We start from the raw sequence: 24,801 nt of genomic DNA, 5'->3' as shown, positions 1-24,801 counted from the left end.
CATTTCCTTTCTTCTGCTAGCTTTGGACTTAGTTTGCCCTTCTTTTTTAGTTCCTTTATGTTTAAAATTAGGCTATTGAGTTTAGATAGTTCTATTTTTAAATGTATGATTTATAGGTACAAATTTCCCTCTGAGAACTACTGTAGCTGCATCTTACAGGTTTCATTATTTTGGGATTTTGTTTCCATTTGTCTCAAAGTACTATCAAAATTTTCTTGTGATTTCTTCTTTAAACTATTAGTTATTTAAACTATGTTGTCCAATTTCCATAATTTTTTTTTCAGATTTGCTTCTATTATTGGTTTGCAGTTTCATTCCATTGCAGCTGGAGAAAATATATTTTATTCTTTAGCTATTTAAAAATCTATGGAGACTTGTTTTATGGAGTAGAATACAGTGTAGCCTGGGGAATCTTCCAGGTCCATATCAAATAAATGTATATTCTGCAGTACATGTGTCTATTAGGCCTAATTGCATCATAGTGCTCTTCAAATACTCTATTTACTTTTCATTTTCTGTCTAGTTGCTCTATTTATTATTAAAAGTGAGATATTCAAGTTTAAAACTATTGTTTTAGAAGTATTTCTCTCTGTCAGTTTTTGCTTTACAGATTTTGGGGCCCTGTTGTTAGCTGTGTATATGTTTGTAATTGTTAAAAATTCTTAAAAACAGACTCTTTTATCAATATGTAATATGTAATATACAGTATTTCTTTTTCTTTTGGGACAATTTTTGCATTACAATCTATTTTATATGATATTAGTGGAGCCCATGGTATTTCTTTAACTGTATATTTTTTAGTTATTTTTTTAACGGTAACCTTGGGGAATACAATTGACATCGTATTCTATTTCCAATTAATACCAGCTTAGTTTCAATAGTATACAAATTTGCTTCTATATAACTCCAACCCTCTTATATTATTATTGCCACAAATTATATCTTTACACATTGTGTACCCATTAACATTGATTAATAATTATTTTTATGCAATTCTCTTTTAAATTGTATAGACTAAAAAGAAGTGTTACAAATGAATAAGTCATGGGAATAAAAGGCACAGCATAAGGAATGTAGTCAATGATACTATAGTGGCATTGTATGGTGATAGACGGAAGCTACAGTGATGGTGAACATAGCCTAATATATAAACTTGTCAAATCACTGTGCTGCACACCTGACACTAATATAACATTTTGTGTCAACTACAATTATAAAGAAATTTGCTAAAAATGAAGAAAAAAATGAGGAAAAGAGGAAAAAGAAATAAAAAATACAATAATACTGGCTTATGTGTTTACCTATGTCGTTACCTTTACCAGGGTTTTTATTTTTTTCCTATGGCTCTGAGTTACTTCTAGTCCTTTTAATTCATTTTGAGGACCTCCTTTAACATTTCATACAAGACATCTCTGCTAGTACTGAACTCTGTAGTTTTGTTTATATAAGAATGGGTTCATTTTTGAAGGAAATTCACCACACATAGAATTCTTGGCTAACAGATTTTTTTTTTTCTTTCAACACTTTAAATATCTCATCATACTGCCCTCTGGCCTTTATAGTTTCTGGTGAGAAATGGCTGTTAATACTATTAAGTTTCCTTTGTATGAGACAATTCACTTCTGTCTTGCTACTTTCATAATTCTTTCTTTGTCTTTCAACAATTTTCAAGAAGTCTTAGTGTAGAACTGTTTGAGTTTACTCAAGCTGGGTTTGTTGAAATTCTTAGATGTGTAGATTCAGTATGCAAATTTAGGAAGTGTTTAGCCGTGAATTTTTCAAATATTATTTTGACCACTGTCTCTTTCTCCTCATCTTCTGGGACTCCATTATGTTTATATTGATATGCTTGATGGTGTTCCAGAAGTCTCATCTTTCTTTATTGTTTTTCTTTATTTTTTTTCTTTCTGTTTTTCACCCTGGATGCTCTCAAATAATCAATCTTCAAATTTACAGATTTTTTTTTGTCTATTCAAAACTGCTATTGAACTGCTTTACTGAAATTTTTCTTTTAGTTATTATACCTTTTACCTCCAGAATTTCTATATGGCTTTAAAACAAATTCCATCTCTTAAGTGATATTACCCATTTGGTGAGGCACCATTCTCTTGGTTTCATTTAGCTCCTTTAACATATTTAAAACAATTATTTTAAATTACTTGTTAGGTCAGATCAATTTCAGGGGTTCTTTGGTGACAGTTACTACTAATTTTTTTTCCTGTTAGTGGTATGAACATTCATGTGTATTATTTTTTTTTTTGCCTGTCTCATAATTTTTTGTTGAAAGATGGATATTTTGAACATTGCAGTGTGGTAACTCTAGAAATCAGATTCTTCTCCTTCCCCATAGTTTGTTGTTACAATTTGTTTTGGTGGGTTGTTTGTCTAGTTCTTTTTCTAAACTAATTTTGTTAATATACATTCTTTGTCTTATTGGCCACTGACTTTTCTGTTTCTTCAGCTTTGTAGTCAGCTAAAGATTTGACAGAGATGTTGTTAAGTACTTAAAACCAAAAAAGAAAGGAGAAAAAAAAACAACCACCTCTCCTTGACTTTTCAGATGGACTCTGCATTCAGGCACTCCAAGATTTGCCAGGTAGTTTTTGTTTGTTATTTGTTTTGTTTTTGTTTTGTTTTGTTTTTGAGACAGGAGAGGGAAAGTGTGAGCAGTGGAGGGGCCAAGACAGAGAGGGAGAGAGAGAGAATACCAAGCAGGCTTTGTGCTGTCAGCACAGAGCCCCATGTGGGGTTCAAGCTCACAAACTGGGCTCCAACTCACAAACCGTGAGTTTGTGACCTGAGCCAAAATCAAGAGTCAGATGCTTAACTGACTGAGCCACCCAGGCACCCCACTTGCCAGGTAATTTATAAGACTGCTGTGGTCTTCACTTCCTGACTTCCTGCCACACAGAGCCTGAAGTTCAGCGAGAGGTGAAAACTTAGGTTCTTCTCAGGTGTTTTCTGAGCATGCATTCAGACTTAGCCATTTTCATGACCATCTATATACTTGAGACTATGTGGGAAGTTTTCAAAGCCTTTCCACCCTATGTTTCTCCTTCCCCAGCCTCTTTATTCCCAAGCTTCTTGGTCTCTTGTTTGTCTCAAATATTCTAATTTGGTCCAAGTGGCCATGGCTAATACATTTACCTTTACATGTTTTCAGCAAACACTGCTGGGGATGCTGTCACATTCCTGTGACAGCTCTGAGGTAGATGAAACACATCAAGCCCTTGAGATGATCCTTCAGACATCCAATAGACAGGCCAAAACACACAGCCACAATTCTTTAAGAACAAGGTGCATATTGATCCCTCTGTTACCAATAACCTGCACCAGCAACACAAGTTGCCATCTCAAGGCTGCTGCTGCTAAAATGAGTCGTGCAGATGGCAACCACATGAGTTAAAGTGCCCCAGAGATCTTTTACCAAAATCCAACAGTGTTTCTCTTCATTAAATATTCCCCTGATTGTTGTGTTTTGATTCCAGAATTCAAAAAAAAACGTTAATTCTGACAGTTTTTGCCAGCTCATATCTTGCTTTTGTAATGAGACAAAGTTTTGAAATTGCTACTCTAATGTTCTGATGTCACTCTAGCTTACTTTTTGATATTGATTTTAAGTTATAGACAGAATGGACACTTATTGCGGTCTAGACTTCTATTTCATACTATGTTTCATGATATTCCACTGTAAAGCCTAAAATTTTACATATAGTAAATACTGAAAAATAATATTGAATGAATGCATGAATGAATTAATAAATCAATCAGTACACCCATAGAAAGATTTATATTACCTACCTTAGTGACTTATTCTGTAGTATAAAAATCCCAAATACAGGATAATTTTTCTTATACTCTAAAATAAATTTGTTATGGTAGCACTAATTTTCCTTTGCTCAACTGTTAGTGAAGATAGAGAAAATATGCTCCGTCATTATATTTTTCATAGTATGAAAAATATCTTCCTTGGTGTACACTGAGTAGTTCTTTAATTTAATTTTCCCATAATCTTATCAACTCTAAAATAAACAATCTTTCAGCCCTTCCTCAGTGGTTTTATTTTCTGCCTAAATTATCCAGATAAGGGCTGGAAAATAAAGACCTATCTCATTTGGCCAAGTTAACAGTCTTCAATTCACTTGGGAGTTGAGCAATCACGTTGCAATGAACTTTACTGTAGAATTTTTTAATTGAGTGTGATAATATAAAATAGTAACAGGAATATTACCCTCGGGAATGATGTTTCTTCAGTAGTACTAGTGACTGGCCATAGATGTTTAATGGTTGATGCGTTTGGGTTAGGGTTATCCCTAGCACTGGCAAAAGCAAATCCAGAGTTGAGAATGATAAACTTAAAATGATACATTCTGAAAGACCATTTCTCTATTTTTCTACCCAATTAGCCAATAACTGTAGAGATAGTGTATTTAAAATACTAAAAGTCGTGTTATTGAATGCCCTACATTTATTTTCATGAAAATATTTCGAGTGCTTTTTATGTACTGGCAAATTCCTAGATGCTTTCTAGTAATTGGTTACTAGCAAATAAATGCTAACACTTTCAGTTAGATCAAGTGTCCCCATTTTAGTCAAGGAAATTAAGAACTTCTAAGGGACTTTTACAAAGTAAGTTGGCCATAGGCATGCACTACTCTAATCACCGTTTAAGAGACATCCTGCCTCAAGTGACCATCTCTGATTGCAGCAAGGTGAGGTTATGTTCTCCTTAGGCAGCTTTAACCAATGCCCAAGCATAATAGAGCGGGATGTTGTTATTTCGGTTGAAGGCAGGATTCCTCTACTGACAGCCTTTAGACCCCTTTGAGCTTCAGACTTTCTCACACCTATACCATAGCCTGAGTCTCTCTCTTCCTAATTGTTCCCCCTTTCTTCCACAGGTGTCAGACCAACACCACAGTCGGAGAGCTTTGCCCACTTCTGCTTTCTCTTCTGTTAGCTTTCACACACATTACCTAAAATAAATCTTTCGTACTGCAAATTCTGTTTTGGCATTTTCTTTCCAAAGAATCCAAACTGGCACAAGGAGGAAGAATGATTTATGGGAAGAGAGCAAGAGTTATTTATTTACTTGGGGTGATTGATTTGGTAGAGGTTGTTATGGTGTACCTGGATTTTTCATTCTATTTCTCTTACTTAGCAATTTGGTATTTTTTTGGTAACAATATTGTTTTGGTAAAATGAGGGCAATCATATCTATCTTGCAGAATTGCTGTACATCTTCTTTATGGTTTTATTTGAGTAGAGTTGACACACAGTGCTACATTAGTTTCAGGTGTACAACTTAGTAACTTGACAAGTTTACACATTATGCTGTGTTCACCACCACCACGAGTGTAGCTATCATCTGTCCTATTGCATTGCTATTACAATATAATTGACTGTATTCCTTATGCTATGCCTTTTATTCCCATGACTTGTGCATTCCCTAACTGGAAACCTGTATCTCCCACTCTCCTTCACCCAATTTGCCCAACCTACCACCCTGCCCTTTGGCAACCATCAGTTTATTCACTGTATTTATAGGTCTGATTCTGCTTTTTTGTTTGTTTATTATTTTTATTTTTTATTATTATTTTTTTTTAGATTCCACTTATGGGACCTGTTGTAATCTCTTGAATGATGTAATAAAACTTGGCTCGAAGTAGGTTCTCAAAAATGGTAGCTATTGGTCGTAATATTGTTAATAAGGAAAACTAATCGTATGATATAGCAGATATTATGAAATAGGTGTAACTAATAATATATCTCGTATGAGGTATGAAGTATGAATATATCTCGTATGAATATATCTCGTATGAATATATTCATGATGTATGAATATATCTTGTATGAATATATCTCGTATGAATATATCTCGTATGAAGTATTGGCTCTGGTATGAAAAGTCAAACACATTCCCCCACTGTGACCTTTCCATGTTCCATGCCTCTTTCTGGCATCATTGCAATTGATGATACAGGTTTTTGATTTCTTAACATTTAGTAGCTTTTTCAAATAAGACATCAAGTTGGTATTGTCACTAAATATTTGAATTGATGATATACCACCATGGTATATATAGAGTTATCTGCATAGTAATTGATACTACCTGCCAACAATGAGTATGTGGCTCTACGTGTCTGTAAATGGCACCCATACACATTCTCTACTCAGTTACTTTTTAAAGGGATCAGTCAGAGGTCACATGATTTAAGAGTAAAATATTTAGACCTAAAGTGAGAAAATCTTCTGTCACGTTTGAGCATCTCACCAACTATGACTGGGGGCAATCATTAACTGACACATAATTTTAGCTTCCTTATTTCAACAATGAAGGAATCAGGGCAATTTATTTCTAAAGTGCCATTAAGTTATGAAATCTAAAAACTCACCATAATCAGTTCTCAAGAATTTACACTTTAAGTTTACAAGTTATACCATAATATTCCTAGGTTTTCATTACTCTATGATTGGTTTTATAATGTATACTGAGGATGGATTTTTAAGAAAAAAGGAAAGGAGTTAAATGGATGACAATTTGCTAAGAGTCTAATAAATTAGGGGAGAAAATTAATCATTAAATTTTGCAATTTGATCTTATTTATTTATAAAAGATTACTACAACAATAATAAATATTAGAATTAATAGAATTTTAATAACATTCACTAGAAAATATGAATGTTAAAATACCTTTTCCACAGCCCCTTTCCTGAAAGAAAAAAATAGGAAGACCATGCATAAATTTACCATGCTAAAGATGTTGAAACAATGAGAGATACAACAGTAAGGATGATGTTTCCATCTTGCCTCTAAGGTAGAAACTATGCTAGAGTTTCTAGACTAGGAAGTTTGCATTACCATAAAGAGCATGTTTAAGGTTCATGTATGATAATGTCATCCAAAACAATATAGGTTCAGGCTCTTATCCAAACTGAAGGAATCACATTTGGCTTCTGGATCAATGTCATGTTTGACATTAAAAGACCAGAGTTAACATCGATAGATAAGAGTAGGTCACTGGTAATTAAGGATGGAAATGCCACCCCTCTACAAGAATTGAAACTTCACTTCAAATTATTTGAATTCAATTAGAAAAGCCAGAGGGGGTAGATATAAAAACCCTTGCTTAAAGACAATTTTAAATGGTATAGTTCAATTCAATATGGTGGCTAGTCATTCAGTGTCTACTGTGAACCAGCAGCACTATACCAAGCTCTGCAGACCCAAAGATGAATAAAATATGCCCCCCCATCAAGGAAGAATGATTTATTAGAAGACATGAAGCTTAGCTCAGGAATACTGAAGGGCAAATGATGTAAGTTGCTGTTTCTTATGGCATAAATAGGACAAATTAAGAGTGTTCAGTTTGAGCAAAAGTGATCAATGCCCAGAGAGAAAGGTAGACAGAAATAATGACATATCAATAATAGCATATTAGACAAACGCAACTGCATCTGCTCATTTAAGGGTTTATTCTGTGTGACAGTGATGGTTTTGCATCTTGGTTGGCACTTAAAAATTTCACAGCACCAAACGGAGTCATCTTAGGATGAAAGAAGCAATAATATAATAAACACAGATTTCCCCCCACTCAATGTCTCTTTCTGTTTCTTAATCTCTTCTCTCTCTCTCTCTCTCTCTCTCTCTCTCTCCCTCAATCATACACATACACATCATCACACACACACACACACACACACACACACACACACACACACACACACAGTCACACCGCCTAAGTGGCACTGATACTTGATGACTTATCACTGTGGTGGTAAAAATCAATGGAGAGCTATATTTGGAGGATCACTATTTCCAATGAGAATGCTGGTTAAATTGGATGCTTTTCTGGCCAGTACTTTTAGCATATCTGGCGTACTCTGCACTGGAATAAAATGAGAATAAAGAATAGCCAACACTATTTGATGCTCAAATTGTAAATTTGACTTACACACCATGGAATATATTTTGGATAATAAGATAATAAACCTCTCTATCCTCCATAAATCCCATTGGCTTAAAGACAGTTAATAGAATGACAGGACTATGACACTGTTGAATACCATTTCAATGCTACTGTCCCTTAGCACCTGTAAACAAGGAAGTGATGTTTAAGACATGTAAAAAGTCTTTAGGTAGACGCCAAGGGTGGCGAGATCCGGTGTGTCACGTTTTCATGTCTGTGAGTTACCAGCAGCTGATCTTTCCAGGTTGTGTCATTGGTTTCCTGGGAAGGGAAGGATATGGCTTTGTAATAATAGTAACCACTGATAGTCACGGAGTGCTCACTATATGCCAGCCCCTGGGTTGGGTGCTTCGCTTTGCCTTATCTCATTTTGTTCTCATAACAGCACAGTGAAGTAAATACTGTTATTATTCCCAGTTTACACACGAGGCAGCTGAGACCGTCAACCCATTTTCAGGTTATTCTGATTCCATAACATGCCTCTCTGGTTTTATAGCTCTCAGTTGCAATACAGGTAGGGTGCTACACTTATGTACACAATGAATTCATATACAATTACTTCACTTATTTGAAAATACTGCTTATTTCAAGGTTCACACATGTGTCTGCTTTGTGGCTTTACTCGGGGGCTGTCTTACGGGAAGGATGTGTTTTCCAAGCACAATTGACCTTTTTGTTCTGCGCCAATCATCCCCTCCAACTTATGGGTAATTTGCTGCCAATAAGTCTACATACTTTTAAATTTCTTAATGCCTGTTATAAAATATCATCTGTGGATGTGACTCAATACTTTCTGCTTTAGTATGGCACAATTACACATGGGTTCCTTGACAATTATACCATTTAAATATAGTTCCCTATTTTTCCAATGCTTTGTGGACAGCTTTTCCAAAGGTAACATTTAAAAACACAGATCAACTCAAATGAAAAAAAAATTTGAAAGGCAAATAACAATGATGCTGCTAAATGCCGTTTCCCTATTATTTTGTGTTACTGTACTAAATCCCACCTGCAAAGACTGGGAATCAATTATTTAATGCAGAACGTTTAAATCTAGTATTAAAATCTGGATGAGGATAAAAAGAAATTCTGAATATGTTTCCCACATAGATCTCAGTACCATTACAATACGCTGGATGCTTTCCAATCCAGCCATTAGACTGTGAGTCTTTTTATGTGTCTGTGTACAGATCTCTATGGGTACCTAAAAAATATTTTCTTGCTAGCAATCTGTGACTGCTGTTTACCCACAACTTTGTAGCATGTATGATCTTGAACAAATAATTTAAGTTGTCTCTATCCCAGTTTTCTTTATCTTTAAAGTAAGACGCTGGGCCAGATGACCCATGAGATTCATGCCAGAACTAAAACATATTGATTCTGTAGCCAAGGATGATGGTTTACTGGAACTACTATGCAGTTGAAACCAACTGCTATCAAATTGAAAGTATTTGTTTATTTTCCATTTTCTGTAAAAATACTTTCACAATATTAGAAAAATCATTATCCTCTCTATTAATAGGAAATACTAAATTCCCACTTGCCCTGAATTCTTAGCCTGTTTTTTTTGTTTTTTGTTTTTTTGTACTTCGAAATTTTGAGCACAAAGCTTTAGGCAGAGATTTGTGGCTGATTGGTTGTGATTATGAGATACAATTCAAGAGAATGAGAAGCCAACACATTGAGGCAGCAGAGCAGAGAAGTAGAGTGTTTGATGGCAACACTGAACAAAGAAAGCAAGACAAGCAACTTCCTTCTTCTGGACATTCTGTTCTGTTGGAAAAACAGATCTCTATTTGTGGACAAATCGTTGCTTAGGTTTTCTATTATTTGAAGCTGAATGCGGTTCTAAGTAATCGAAACTTAGAGTTACTTACCCACACTTTAGGACCAGATGGAGTTTAAAAACTGTGAAATCTAATTGCTAATCAGCACCAAGATATGGTGTTATTATTTCTACCTTTTAATATTTTCTGGTGATTGAGATGTTTTACAACATGCTTCACTTTCATGCACTGATTTTTATTACTTTTATTTTCTCATAGTGATAGTAATTATAACAAATTTCTGCATTTAGAATTTAATGGTAATCCTTTTCCATTGACAGGCCTTCTATGATATTTGGTACTTTCAATTCCTTCCAGTGTTTTCTTTTTTTGGGGGGGGTACAGATTATGATAAATAGTAATCCAAAATTAGTAATTTGATGTGAGCATTTCTTTCCAAGAGTAAAATGTTTCAAGAATATTCAACTCCTGGATTATCAAATCAAGGTGTTGAAAGTGCTTCAAACAAAACAGAAGCATAGTGTACTGACTTCCAAGTCCCTGTTGAATCCTGGAGGATAAAAATGAGTCTATTTTTATATGAGGATAAAAACATTTGATCTGATTCCCATCTTGTCTTTTGAGAATAATATATTCATCATCTGGGATACTTTTGAGATACCAGGTGCAGTGCTTAGCATTTAAAACTAAACCAGTGACTAATTTACTGGGTCAAATTCTAGAATGGGGTTATATACATCTTTAGCTATCACAATGTTTTCATAGAAAAAATTTAAAACACCTTATTTTAGAAATAAGTATTTTACAATTTACACAGACATTTGAAACCATCTTAAGAACATAAAAGGCCCGTTGAAATGGATTCTAGGCCAACCTCATCCAACCTTCTTAACCCTTCTATTATATAGGTAAGTCCAGCTTACCTGCATGTATTGGTTAAATAAACATCTGGTGATAGAAAATCCCCTCCTCATTAGGTCTACTCATTCTATTTTCTTGCATAAGTTCAACTCATGCAAAGTGCTTACTGTTGATTTGATATATGTCTCCTAGTTATGTTCATTGGTGCTATTATTCAATCCATATTTCAACATTTTGTTTACCCAGTGTCTTGAATCTGTCAAATGCTTTATTGAGACAAAAAAATATATTACATAAATATTGCATTTCAACAATACAAGAGTCTCATCTCTTTTCAAAGTGTTTGAATATGGTTAGTCTGCCATTACTTGAGCCAAATAAACACAGGCTGTCTTCTGGTGATGGTTATTAATTTTTTTCTATACTCATAAATCATCTCTTTAAGTTCTCTGCCTGGTTTCTTGCTGGAGATCAATGTCAAACAAGAACACGTCAAGTTTATAGAATACTCTGGAACATATCACATAGTTATCAAGTCTATAAGTTCTATAAAAACCTGTTGGATATATGAAAAAATAAAAAGAAGAGTCTCTATTGTTTACAAAGTGCATGATTTATAGCTTTCAAAACAGCTTGCAGTAAGGATTTACCAATTTTGTCAAATTTATTAAAAGGAAGACACATCTTAGGTTATCTGAACAATATTTCAGAATTTGTAAAAAAATGCTTTATATTTAAATATATATAGAATAGCTTACATGCTTTAGATAATATTAACATCAACTCCATGTAATTGATTTTCACGGAATACTTTTATTGATTTTTGCCCATCTAGTGTGTCCATAGACAATAGTTGCAACTGACGAGAGAATATGATTCCAACGTGACTGTTAGCTGATGTTTTCATTTACAGGAAAGAGCAAGATGGAAATGAAACAAATATGTGTGTCAGAACTTCACCCATTCATTAATGGTATGAGAGACACCTTTACTGATTTGGATACTAATCTTTGAATACTGAAAGTGTATCTCCTCAATTTTTTTGTGCTGGTCACAATACAATGTCAATAGTCAGCAAAGATATTAAGTTTACTCAGTTCTCATTAATATTTTTCTCCATTATTTTCTTAAGCCTAGAGCAAAAATGATGAACAAAGTCCTGATGGGAAGCATTTACAGTTTTTATGCAGTTAATTGCCCGACCATGAGCAGTATCATCTGAACACGGAATTGGGAAGAGATTTCCAGTAGCTCACCATTCTATTGTATTTTTACTATGCTGAGACATAATCTCAAGAGCAAAAGATAAGCAGGAAGTGATGAGCTTTGAGTAATTATTATCTTTGCCTTCAGCTTTAAGAAAATTTATTTAATTGTAAGTTAATAAAATTTAGTTTTTAATAATGGCTGTGTTTACCAATAAGCTTGCAATATTCCTGAAAATTTATCAATGGGTTCTTGCAATCTACAAGTCAATCACACACATTGCAAGATGGGTTTAATAAGAGCATTGTAGCTAGATATTCTTAAATCTTTGTCTATTCTCAAGAATGAACAGGAGATACTGGGCAACAGTGTAGTGTCTTGTTAGGGATGTGAACTCTAAACCTAGACTATGACCTGCTTCTTCCACTTAGCAGCTGCGTTTCCATGAGCATGTTTCTTAGTCTCTTAGTGTTTCAGTCTTCTCAGCTATAAAATGAATATAATAATAACAATTTAGTAATAATAACAATAATTCCCATCTTATGTATAGAATGAGGTGACTTATGTAAAATCCTTAAGGCAAGATCTAGAACACACTGAATGTTCAATGCACATTAACTATTTTACAATTGGATTTTAAGACAGAATATAATACGATCAGGTTTGCATGTTAAAAGATCACTCTATTGTAAGGAGTATTAAACTATGTGGGGTCGCCCGGGTGGTGCAGTCGGTTGAGTGTCTGACTCTTGATTTCATCTCAGGTCATGATCCCAGGGTGATAGGATTGAGCCCCGAGTTGCACTCTGTGCTGAACATGGAGCCTGCTTGAGATTCTCTGTCTCTGTCTCTCTTTCTCTCTCTCTCTCTCTTTCTCTCTCTTCCTTTTCCCCTCTCGCCAGCATGCACTCTCCCTCTCCCTTTCTCTCTAAAATAAAAGAAACCCCCTAAACCAAAAAAACCCACTGCGTGAAAATGTCAGTTAAACACCTGTTGTGTCTCTCTAGGGAGGCACAGAGTGATGGTTCTTGGAATCAGTTTGTTGGAAGAAAGACAGACACAACTGGACAGATTTTGAGAGACATTTAAAAGACAAATGTCCGAGATAACTCCAGTTATCTCCAGTTTTTGAATTAAGTATTGGAGGATTTCCTCTTCACTGAGGAAAAGAATGTTGGAAGGTAATCCATTTTGTAAATTAATTAATTTATTTACTTTTGAGACAGAGAGCGAGTGAGTGGGGGAGGGGCAAAGAGACAGGGAGAGAGAATCTTAAGCAGCCTCCATGCTCATTGCAGAGCCTGACACAGGGCTCAAACTCATGACTGTGAGGTCATGGGCTGAGCTGCAATCAAGTGTCAGATGCTTAACCAAATGAGCCACCCAGGTGCCCCAGAAGGGAATCGGCTTTAGGTCAGGAGGGAGATCCATAGTTTGGTTTAAGTTTGAGATACAATTAAGAATTTTAGGAGACGTGAAGTAGGCTGGTGGGGATACGTAGACAGAGTCTGGAGATGTCTGGGCTGTAGATACACATTTTGGAGTTAATGGTGTAAAGGTGGGGTCAAAACATCACGAGTGGACGATATCCTTCAGCAGGCCAGAATACACACAGAGACATGAGACACCTTTGTCTGAGGAACGTCTATGTTCAAAAGTTACGAGGAAGAAGTGTCAAAGAAAAACAGTTATTCAAGGCAGAATTTATTATTCCCATTTTATTGATATAAAAACTGAGATTCACGTCTACGTTTCTTTGTAAGTTGCATGTCATATAGTCCATAAGCAAAGCAGCTGACATTCAACTCAATTTCCTCCTGCTCAAAGGCTTTGAGTCCATATGCCACACCTTAGTGAGTCTCTTACTATTAATTGCAACCTTTTGATGAAATGAGGTGTGTTTAGTTAGCACTCAGCATTTGGTGGATTCTTCCTGCATTCCCTTTCTGCACTGAAAGGTCCATCAGTGTGTATAATACAACAGTATTTCTTATTATGCAATGCAAAAGAGAGATATAAGGAGGAGAGACAGAGAGGAAGAAGAGAGACAGGGAGAGAGAGACAGGGGGAGACAAGATACTTTTCTTTTTCTATGGAAGCAGTGTATTCACTGTCTAGAAGAGTAATGGTCCTTTAAAAGTCTCCAACACTTTCTGAGAGGCTGTGTTTTGTTTCTGGTGACTCAAAGAGGAAAGATTACCTGTTCAGATACAACAAATGGTGCCAAATGAGGAAGGAAATAAAACACATCCTTAACTACCAAATGCTCAAATATAATCTGACCTTACTCTACATGTTTCAAAGGGAACCAAAGGAAAGGGGAGATGAGGTTAGAACTGAGTGTCTGGGGAAGGTTGAGGGAGGTGTTCATTTACTCCTACTTATGTTATGCATACAAGTCAGTAATCAGAGCTTCACTTTCAAAGATGCTTGAACTCAAGCCAGAATTCACAATGTAATTATATAAAATCGTCTCAGGAACCACAAAACATCAATAATAGGTCAATAAAGTGTATATTTTTCAAGTACTGTGGGGGAGGTGCACATTACAAATCTTTTCACTAAAGAATGGGAAAAGCAACTACATGTTCAAGTTCCAGTTCACAACAGCTCACACAGAAGTGAATAAATAAAGCACCCAGATGAATATAAACTGCTCAATTTTATAAGTATGGCACAATTGAAAAAGACATCAATTGCTCATTCTAACCGAAAGGACCCCAACAGTTATTGTCTTTTTATAGTAGGGGGAAAAAGCCCAACAACCCCAGAATACTTTGTATTCAGCTCAAGAGATACTCATCTAGTGATGTGCCTAAGGTGGTAAAATACAGGGAGATTTTTGTTTAGTACATAGGTGTATTTCAGACAATGCTGGGAAGTTAGTGTGAAAAAAAAAAAAACAGATGAGTTTAATGCTGGAGTCTGTTATTCAGTATGTGTATGGGATTCGTCATTTGGGGAGATTTAAATCTGTGTCAATATATTCATAACTTGCCTGTAAATACACTCGTATTATCCCCACTTGTAAACGGGCTGTGTATTACCATATGTTTTAAATAAGGAAACTGAGGCAGAAAGTGAAACAACAGTTTAAAATTCACCAGGAGAAGCACTCTCCCTTTGGTTGAGGGTTCATTCATTTGAAGTGAATTACCTATTCTCGGGAGCCCCATGATGGTCCTCGCCAGGGTAATTTATTTCCAAGAAGGGAGTACTTTGCTTTTAAGGGGAAACATTTTTACTTATTGTATTGTGGAATTGTGTCTGTTACTAATATAATAAGAAATATATATCCTGACTGTACTAGCATTAAGTCAAATACTGTGTTCTGTTTTTCCTTACCAGATGTTTTATAGCATGTAACTGTGTTAAGGAAGATTGATAAACCTAATAAACTTATATATAAACCTATCAGTAAAGGATTATAGAGAGGAAATTCAACTTCACTCTGGAGTACTTGTAAGTTTTTGACCATAGGTTTTACTCTACCTTAGCTTATTTCCATTTATAAAAGAACCATTTTTATCCCATGTTTCACAGCACTTGGGTTCACACTAAGCAAGAGAAATACATGCAATGCTTTTAACCAAATTCTGTCACTAACGCAGCTCTAATGAAGGTATTCTGTGCCTCAGATATTTTGCATCTTTAAAATGGAAGTACAATATGTTCGGTAAGGTGCTAATCAGTTTTATTGAAACTGATTTAATTCCTTGGGAAGGAGAATTGAATTTTTTAGAAACTTAAATGGGTTATTAATGAGGGAAGAGGCTTAAATAATTTTCCTACGTAGCTCTGGCACAAGTTTAGCTGTTGGGAAATGAAGACAAGACCTACGAGGTGAATATATAATAAAAATAAGTGTTTTCCAAATTATAAAAAAGTATATATTGCTAATATATAAATAATATAGTAAAGAACTGTATAATAAATACATTAACATCAGTCAAATGTTGACACAGTAGAAACCACCTCTAAGATTTTGATGACTATCTTTCTAGAACTCTATCAATGGCATATTTAAGTAAACTTAACAAAGTCGTATAGCACGGATTGTCTTATATAAATATTTTGTACATATCTTTTTGGTTTTCTATCTAGTCCTTATGATTTGTGGTAGTACTTTATAGATCTTAATATAAGCCCTTGTTGTATGTATATTTAGATCATTTACATTTAATTTATTGATATACTTGGGTTTGTATCTAAAATTTTACTACGTTTCCTATTTTTACTAGGGGCTTTATATTCCTTTTTTCTTTCCTTTGTTGCTTTCTTTTGTATTAATGTAATGTTTATTGTTATTGTTTAACTTTTTCTCTACTAAGGTGTTAGTATAAAATTCTTCACTATTTTTTCAGTTTACTGAAATTTTTTACACTAAATATTTTTATTCAAGGTATTACAACATGCACACTTGACTTCTCATAACCTAATATAAATGATAAGTTTTACAAATTCCATTTATCCTCATCCCCTATTTAGTGTTTTTCTTTTCAAGAATTGTATTATGCATATATTTAAAACTCTATACAATATACTCATTTTTATACAATCTTAACTTCTATTTTATGCTGTTTTTATTCATTCTTTTCTGCTTCTCTGTCTTTTCTTCTGGTATCATTTCCTTCTGAGTAAATAATTCCCGTTAGCTTTATTTAGGTATGTATGTATGTATGTATGTATGTATGAATGTATTGTTTATTTATTTATTAATATTTTATTAAAATGTTTTTTCTTTCTTTTGTTTTACATTTTATTTTAATCCAAGTTAGTTGACATACAGTGTAATAATGTTTTCAGGATAGAATTTAGTGACTCATCACTTACATATAACACCCAGTGCTCATCCCAACAAGCGCCATCATTAATGTCCATCACCTATTCAGGCCATACCCCCACCCACCTCCCTGCCAGCAATCCTCAGTTTGTTCTCTGTCCCTTGGCGTTTTTTAAATACAGGTCTCTTTGGATCCTGAGAAACTTAACAGAAACCCATGGGGGAGGAGAAGGAAAAAAAAAAAAGAGGTTAGAGTGGGAGAGAGCCAAAGCATAAGATACTGTTAAAAACTGAGAACAAAGTGAGGGTTGATGGGGGGTGGGAGGGAGGGGGGGTGGGTGATGGGTATTGAGGAGGGCACCTTTTGGGATGAGCACTGGGTGTTGTATGGAAACCAATTTGACAATAAATTTCATATATTAAAAAAAAAACAAAAACAAAACAAAAACTAAAAAATAAATAAATAAATAAATAAATACAGGTCTCTTGGCGACCGTTTATTTCAGTTTTCGTTTATTCAAAAATATCCTTAATTTGTCTTCATACTTATAGAAATAATTACAGTGCAGAAGATTTTGAAGGGACATTTACTTGTGTTCAGCACTTTAAAGATGCCTCATGTTGTCTATTGGTTGCTACATTTTTATAATATTTCAGCTACCTATCAGATTGTTACTCTTGAATGTTTCATCTATTTCTTTTTTAAAAAAATATTTATTTATTTTTTGGATAGCACAGTGGGGGGAGGACAGTAGAGAGGGGGACAGAAGACCCTAAGTGGGTTCTACGTTGACAGGCTGGCAGCAGAAAGCCCGATGTGGGGCTCAAACTCATGAACCTTGAGATCATGACCTGAGCTAAAGTCAGATGCTCAACCAACTGAGCCACCCAGGTGCCCGAATGTTATGTCTGTATTACCTTTGGTTGCTTTTAACATGTTCTCTCTCTCTATCCTTCTCTCTCTCTCTGTTTCTTTCTTTCCTTTTCCTTTTCATTATTTTGACTATGATGTACTTAAGTGTATTACTTGATTTGTTTTGATTGTTATACATCTTTCTGGGTATATGCACAGATTTCTGTCCTGTGATTTAGTATCATTAGTTAGTAATTTTAAGACTCATTCTCTTTTTAATTTTTCCTGCTGCCCAATTCTTTCTCTTCGACTAGAACTCCAATTACAGCTAGTGCAACTCTTTTATATTCCATTGGTCTCTTACACTCTTCTCTGTATTTTCCTTTTACTCTTCTCTGTGTCAGTGTAAATATTTTCTTTTGACCAGTTGACTAATTCTCTTTCTCTTAGATTATTATGCTATTAAAATAATCTACTTTCCGTTTCACATATTCTATTACCATTTCTGTAAGTTCTATTTTATTATATTTTTTAGATTCTAATTCTCTTATGAAATTCTCAATATTTTACCCTGTTTTATCTTTTTTATCTATATGTTTTAAACAAATTAACCATAATTATATCCTTGTTGGTTAGATCTGGATCATCTGTAAATCTGTTTTATTTTGGGTTTGTTTGTTTAATAATTCTGTACTTTCTTTTGACATGAATTTTAAAAATTAAATTACTATAACTGAACTCCAGAAACTGCATAAAACATTTGTAGAGACCTCACGTGATACTACATTACCATAAGGAATTTCACATTTTTATTTTCCTAGCAGACAGAGTAGGTGACTAACCATCTCAATCTAATCAGAGAGTAAGCTGTAATAGTCAATCTATATTTCTTTGTCCCCTTTTCTAGGTTATATCTCTTCTGGAACTTCAAGTTACAGCATGTTATGACTGTGAAGCATCTCCTCAGTGGTTTTTTGCTTCTTAATATGAAAGACTGCCATCAATGAAGCTCAGTATTTTAGAGAATTGTGGTTTAAGTGTTGAGTTTCCCGTCTTACTCAACTTCATAATTCAGTAAATGTCTCATGGGGAAAATTCGCCCCGTGTTTGATGCCTTTATATTTACAATCTTTCACTCTAGATGCATCTCTCTCTTGTGGCAAAACCTGGATTCTTCTCCACTAGCTACATTCAAGATTAGCCAAGGCTCCAGGAATAATGTTACAGAGGGTCAAAATACTGCTTCCAAAAAATAACTATTGCTGCATAATAAATTACCCCAAACGTATCAGCTAAAACCAACATACATTGGTTGTCTCATAGTTTCTATGAGTGAGGAGTTTGGGTCCATCAGCTTAACTTGGTCCACTGTTCAGGGTTCGACAAGGTTATGGTCTTGCTGGTGGCAGGGCTGTGTTCTGTTCTTGAACTCAAGGTCCTTTTACTGATTGTTGGGAGAACTCAGTGTCCCAGGATCAGCAACAGCCAATGGCAAACAGCTTCCCCCTGCACCTTCTCTGGACAGTTTTGTAACAGAATATCTCCAGCAAGACACCCTACCCCAAACAACTTTTCTTGCAACACAGGAGACTTTGGGCAAGGTCCAGAGGGCAGATTTCAAGCAAGTCCCTCTAGTATAGTTTCATAGTGATTTCTCTGTCATTCAGGTACCTTGGCCAGACCCTCTTCACCAAGTTCTGGAGCTCACTTGTGAATGTGAAGCCTCTTCTTTGCACACATTATCATAGTCCCAGGAGTGCGGGCTGATTCTTCTATCTGCTATTGCTTTATTGTCTAAAGTTATCCATACTCCTCAGGTGCCAGGGCCCTGTTAGAGTTAATAATTCTTAATTTTAAACATTCGCTGTTCAAATTATGATGTGGATTCTATCTCCTGTTTGGACTGTGGCTGTTACATTTTGTATCTGTTTTTAATGACTGTTCTTCTGCCCACTGCCAATTATCACCACATAATCTATGATACTTGTTCCTTGTAATGAAGAAAGAGTTAGAGCAACTCTCGAATTTGCATAATACGCATCGAAGAGTAATGCAAGCCACCGAACAAATAAAAAAAGAAAGTGAGAATTAGAGATGGAAACTGAAAGAAAAGAAGTAATTTTTTTTTTCAAAAAAATCTTAAAACTAAAAGTAGAAATGACAGCCGGATAATCTGTGAGGGCAAAAAGTGATGCAAGATAAAGATAAATCAAGAGGAGTTGACTAGACTGTACCTAAATTTACATTTTCAGCAGCGTGGTTAGGGTAAACTAAGCAAACAAACAAACAACCGAACTTAAAACTCTCCCACAGTAGTATATAACATGCAGGACAAATAAACATATTTTTGAAAAAATTCCATGGCCAGAGTGTAAGGAAATCATCAGTCCAAATAAGACAAAGCAAGCAAGGTTGTGGGTTGGCCCCGAGGGCCTCTGCCATGCCCCTTGTGATTTGACCTGAGATGAATAGACAGTTCTGAGAGAGTCACACAAAGTAGGACTTACACATTCGGCAGTGCCTGGTAAATCTGAACATGCATACACTCAATGACTCAGCAATTCTATGCCTACATATTTACCCTAGAGAATCTTGGCACCTTTGTACCAGGAGACCCTTACAAAAGTATTCATGTCAGCAAATTCATAAAGGTCAAGAGTGAAATGCCTTAAATGTCTATCAATAAGTGAATAGGCCAGTAAATTGTGGTATATTCATGCAAGGAAATACTAGTCAGCCACGAAAAATGTATTAGAGCTATGTACAACTACATCGTCTGATAAACAAGTTTTTATTTTGTTTAATAAAAAGAACAAGTTGGGACCAGTACAATTGAAAAGTAATGGCATGTTATTGAAGCAGACCATTTATTTTGGTCAGTAGCTTGAATCAATTTCATAAAAGAATCTAGAGGGATGCTAATCTTAGCTACATATTTTCTTTAAGTTGAGTTTATCCTATATGGAGGTGAAGTGTAGAATAAAAAAGAATATGGATGTCTTTATTTACATAATAATAGCTGACCACCTTAAATGTGTTTTTAAAGATGGATTCCTAGCTGTAGAAGTTGTCAATGTGGTCTGAGCTCTTTATGGAAGAATAAGAGATGGATAATAATAAAGCCACTGATAACATGGCATTACAATAATATTTACTTATTTTGGGTAAACTGGGTAGCTCAGCTGGTTAAGTGTCTGACTCTAGATTTCAGTTCAGGTCATGATCTTACTGTTAAGTTCAAACCCCACATGCTCCACATTCACGATGCACAGCCTGCTTGAGATTCCCTCTCTCCCTGCCCCTTCCACACGCTGTCTCTCCCTCTCTCTCTATTTCAAAATAAATACACTTAAAAAAAAAGAAGCACCTTTATTTTATTGGAGAATATTGCTCTGATTTGTAGAATTCTAACACAGTGCAATCATTTTCACCCTTTGAACTTCTTAGGACTGTTGAAATATCATAGGCACATAACAGTCAACAAGTTGTCTTTTTAAAATAATATTTAAAAACATTTCTTACTATTATGTTTCAAATACTTAGATTATATCATCATTTATTTAATAAATGCATTATGACTAACATGAGGATTGTGTGTGTGTGTGTGTCTGTATACATGCATGTGTGTACTTGTGGAGAGAATAGAAAAGCAAAAAAAAAAACACACTAAAATAAAGACTGAATGTTTTAAAAATAAGACTTCTAATGGTTAATGAGTATAATGGATAATTTGAGGAATTTGACCTTGCACTAATAAATCATGTTTTATTTAAAAGTGGACAAAATTAATTTTATTTTCACAGATGTTCACCAATAAAAGAAAATGATGTATCAGAATACAAATATGGTCACAATTAAAATTTATATAGCCTATCTGTTGACTTTTGAGTTTAGATTATTGGCTTGATAACCTCAAAATATTTTATTATTTTCTGTTTTGAAATATTTAAAAGTGCTTAACACTTTTTCAAATTAATCACTTGATTTAATTATAATATGAACCATGTTTTTGGAAGGGATTATGAAACAGTTTAATTGATGAGAAAGAGAGACGGAAAAACAGAGAGACACAGGCTCAGAATAGTATTTTCAGGAAAAGTATATTTTGCCCAAGACCAGAGTTTAGGAGCCCAAGCCAAGACTTTTTGGCTATCAGTCCTTCATCACTCTGTCTAACAGTAGAATGGCATGATATTTTTTCAAGACTAATCTAAAAACAGTGTTTCAAGGTCAAACTGGAGGAGGAAGATTAGAAAGGGGAGGCCATTGGGAGTGCTGTTAAAGAATTCTAGATGGAGGTAGCAGAAGAGTGAATTTAAATGGTAGCTGTGGAAATGGATCCCGCTTCCAGCTTCTTAACTGTGTCCTATGTCCTTTAACACATTTTCTGTGAGAACTAGTTTGATTGAGAGTGTTTACAATCCTTTTAAAGGTCTCTCTGGTGTTTTTTACAATGAGCTGAATGCGTTTGGATAATCTCTCTGATTTATCTAAGCTTAGTAAAATGTTCAATAAAAGTGGACTATTTGAATTCAGAGAAAGAGCACAGACTGCTGTTAGATTTTCGGAATGTTGTCTAATTTCTACATATAAAAGAATAACAAATTAAACATTTGAGGAAAAGAATATGTTCTATGGGTTTCATCCTTACATAAAGCACTGAAGTTTGAGGTTTGTCCAGAGAGCTTTTGTCTGTTTGCGATCTCCCCTGCCTCAACTCCACATTTCTTCCTGTTGCCTTGGTTTATTTACACATGGGCAAGTCAGGCTGTAGTTAGGTGAATATTTCCTTGTGGGTTATAATGTTTATTTGTGCACGGTAGAGTGGAAAGGACACTAATCAAGAACTCACAAAACCTGTATTCTAGGCCAGGCTCTGTTGCTTCCTTAAGTTGAATTGTCAAATGACTTGGGTTAAATGAGTCATCCTTTTTCCTTCAGTTTTCTCAAAATAGAGATTATAAATTATTTTATTTATTTTCTTTTTCTTAAAGATATATAGGCATAATATCATCAAGTAAGTAAACACACAGAAACTAATTAAATGTTTAAATCATTTGTAAATGACAAATCGGGGGCTAGGATATCTTATGTATTTGTATGTTATGAAGTATATGGCCAGATTGGATGGGTGGTATGAGGTTACAATACTGATTCAAGGCCAACTGATTACCAGGGGAAGCTGATATATAAATAAATAATCATATATCTATGTAGCAGTACTAGAGATTGAAGCACTAGCTACCATTCCCACTCCCCTTCCATGTGGTCTTTTCTTCTAAGAGGCTGGGAAGCTAATAGGGGTACACTTTTAAGAAGTTTTTATAAATCACAATTACTTAGCATACAGTTTATATTAGTTTGGGGTGTACGATATAGTGATTCAACACTTCCATACATCACCCAGCTCTCATCATGACAAGTGCATGCCTTAATCTCTATAACCTATTTAACCTATCCCTTCACCCTCCTCCTCTCTGGGAGCCATCAGTTTGTTCCCTACAGTTAAGAGTCTGTTTCTTGGTTTGCCTTTCTCCCTGGTTTTTGCTCCCCCTTTGCTCATTTGTTTTGTTTCTTAAATTCCACATATGTGTAAATCATACGATATTTGTCTTTCTCTGACTGACTTATTTCACTTAGCATAATACTCTCTAGCTCCAACCATGTTGTTGCATACGGCAAGATTTCATTCTTTTGTATGGCTGAGTAATATTCCATGTCATATAGATAAGCTTCTTTATCCATTTATCAATCAGTGGACACTTGGGCTGTTTCCATAATTTGGTCATTGTTGATAATGTTGCTATAAACATTGGAGTGCATGTATTCCCTTTGAATTAGTGTTTTTGTATTCTTTGGGTAAATACTGAGTAGTGTGGTTGCTGGATCACAGGGTAGTTCTATTTTTAACTTTCTGAGGAACTTCCATACTATTTCCAAAGTGGCTGCACCAGTTTACATTCCCACCAACAGTACAAGAAGGTCTCCTTTAACAGGTGCATTTTCTGAATTGCTTTGCAGCTATGTTATTGCATGTATATATATACATATATATGTATATATCTATATATATGTATATATATGTATATATACATATATATATATATATGCAGCTAGGTTATTGCATGTATATATATATAAATATAAATATATATATATATATAGATATATATATATATAGATATATATTTGGCTAACATAATTGTAGAGGCTGGCAAGTCTGAAATCTGTAGGGTAAGTCAGTAGACTGGAAATCATGTAAGAGTTGATGTTGCAATATTAAGTCCAAAATCTGCAGAACAGGGCAGCAGGCAGGAAGCTCAAGCAGAATGTCTATATTGTAGTCTTTTTTTTTTTTTAAACATTTATTTATTTATGGTGAAAGAGAGAGAGCAGGAAATGGGCAAAGAGAGAGACAGAATCCCAAGAAGGCTCCGCACTGTCAATGCAAAGCCCAACATAGGGCTCAATCCCACAAACCATGATATCGTGACCTAAACTGAATTCAAGAGTTAGGTGCTCAACTGACTGAGCCACCCAGGTGTCCTTCTATATTGTAGTCTTGAGACAGAATTTCCTTTTCTTTGGGAAGCCTGTGTTTGCTTATACAACCTTAAACTGATGAAATGAGGCTCATCTACATTATGGAGGGTAGTCTGCTTTATTCAAAGTCAACTGATTGTAAATGTTAATCACATCTAAAAAATACCATCTAGAATAATGTGTAATCAAACAAATAAGCACCTTACCCTAGCCAACCTGATACATAAATAAACACACCTCAGAAGGAAATATTTGGAGTAGCTTTGTTAACATTTCTACTGTCCAAACTTAGGGCCCAGTAGTATAGATGCTAAACAGTGGTTTACGGAACGAGTGGGGGCATTCATCTTTCTGAATGTGTAGAAACCCAGTTGATTTTTCTGGGCATCTAAGATATTTTTAACTTCTTAATAACCCCTAGAAAGTTTAAGCTAAGTCAAGAGTGCATACCATTTAGGGCACCTGGCTGGCTCAGTCAGTGGAGTATATGACTCTTGATCTCAGGATCATGAGTTCAAGCCCCACACTGGACATAGAGATTGCTTTAACAAACTTTTATTTTTTTAAATTAAGATAAAAAGGTGCATACTATTGTCTTGTTAACAACAAAACAGAACAAAACAAACAAATAAACAAAGGCCTCAAATGGAGTCACTTATGTTAAGGCCCCATGTCAACAAACCAAAACTTAATACCTAAACAAACTGCAGTTTTAATCATCCAAGGAATGTAAACTTTAATCAGTCAACATGGAATTTCCTGGCCAGTACCAAGAAATTTATTGCTAGAACCTTTCCA

General features: G+C 34.9%; 2 long non-coding RNA genes across 2 annotated transcripts in view; both read left to right on the top strand.

Moving 5' to 3' along the window:
* The window catches only part of LOC109249826 (uncharacterized), a 62,894-nt gene extending 51,302 nt beyond the window's left edge, over positions 1-11,592 (top strand). Inside the window, exon 4 of the long non-coding RNA XR_002072774.2 lies at positions 11,532-11,592. This is a non-coding gene — a long non-coding RNA (uncharacterized LOC109249826). The remainder of the gene's footprint in view (positions 1-11,531) is intronic.
* Positions 11,593-15,190: 3,598 nt separating this feature from the next.
* Positions 15,191-18,766, top strand: LOC109249825 (uncharacterized). The gene is made up of 2 exons (XR_002072773.2): positions 15,191-15,286; positions 18,368-18,766. It is a non-coding gene; the product is annotated as an uncharacterized LOC109249825 (long non-coding RNA).
* Positions 18,767-24,801: the final 6,035 nt, after the last annotated feature.

The sequence above is a fragment of the Panthera pardus genome, unplaced genomic scaffold, assembly GCF_024362965.1.
Source record: "Panthera pardus isolate Hobbes unplaced genomic scaffold, ASM2436296v1 HiC_scaffold_17, whole genome shotgun sequence".
NCBI classification, from domain to species: domain Eukaryota; kingdom Metazoa; phylum Chordata; class Mammalia; order Carnivora; family Felidae; genus Panthera; species Panthera pardus.
Note: the sequence above shows the minus strand (reverse complement) of the source record. Positions and strands in the feature narration are given on the sequence as shown.